Genomic DNA, 1,390 nt, shown 5'->3' on the forward strand with positions numbered 1-1,390 from the left:
CATAATGAATAAGAAGATTTACAGAATTATTAGAAAATATGAAACTAACATTATAGTTACAAAATAGTATTTAAAGACATGTATAGTCTAAGTATTATAAGAAAATAAAGGCTGCATGAGAAAATTAGTAATAAAATTAAATAAGAGGAAAGTATATAAATACAACAGTATTGCATGATTTACAACATCACCAACTGCAGAAGGACTGATAAAGGCAGTCTACAGTGATAGTACAAGAGCCCAAGAGGAGAAAAAAGGCGATTATCTCACCCTAATTTTTGATCACTTTAATGAAAACTAGGTATAATTACGAGTCAAAATTGACGAGTCTGCCAAGTATAGGTAGGAGGAATAAAAAATGGCGGCTATTTGAAAGCGATAAAAAAATTTAATTTTTCATTCTCCCAACCCATCCTAACACTATTCTCACCATGTATGCCGATGACACATGCCTGTTTTCAGTGAATAATGATCCTTCCATTGTATCCCAAACCCTCCAATCCCACATCACCACCCTTGAAGAATGGTGCCAAAACTGGAGGATTAAAATAAATTTCAATAAATCCTACCAAATCACACTTACCCTTCGTCGTAAACCTTCGTCTTGCCCCACAGTATCTTTTAATAATACCCCACTCATTCCTGTTGAACAGATCCCTTACTTAGGACTAAATCTGGACAAACGACTGACATGAAATCCTCATACAAGACATAAAAGACAGGAAACTGCTCGTCGATTTCGACTATTACAACATTTACTACGGTCCAAACTTCCAATCCATTACAAAAGACTGATCTACATGACTATTATAAGGCCTATCTGGACATACGGAATTGAGCTATGGGGCTCCACTAAACAATCTAATTCCTCTCGAATCCAATCCTTACAGTCCAAAATCCTTAATGCTTCTTACTTTGTCACAAAGCAAATCATCCATCAGGACCTCAATGTCCCCTATGTTGCCGATCTGGCCAGAACCAGATACCAATCCTTCCATAATAAACTTCCCAACTACCCAAACCAACTCGTTTCTAACTTGGCTTCTCCTTCACTACCTAATAATCCTCCTAGGCGTCTGAAAAGAAAATGGCCTCGAGATCTTCTCTTTTAGAAATGTTTTTGGAGTTCTATCAATGGGTAGATTCTCCACATGCTATGGAGATAAGTGTCATAAACTACTTTATAGTAGGTTAAATTTCCTTTATTTTGAGTGTTAGCAGACATATGTGCGTGTAGCGATATATTTGGATATATTGTAGATACATTTTGAGATATATGGTCTAGAGATATATTTTTTAAAAAATTCAATATTTTATACGAACAACTAGAAATTAACATATTGTGAGCTTATTTAGTCAAATATCATAAAAACTACTACTTCTACAAAGA

This window comes from Halyomorpha halys, unplaced genomic scaffold, assembly GCF_000696795.3.
Source record: "Halyomorpha halys isolate HHAL.00 unplaced genomic scaffold, Hhal_1.1 Scaffold1575.1, whole genome shotgun sequence".
NCBI classification, from domain to species: domain Eukaryota; kingdom Metazoa; phylum Arthropoda; class Insecta; order Hemiptera; family Pentatomidae; genus Halyomorpha; species Halyomorpha halys.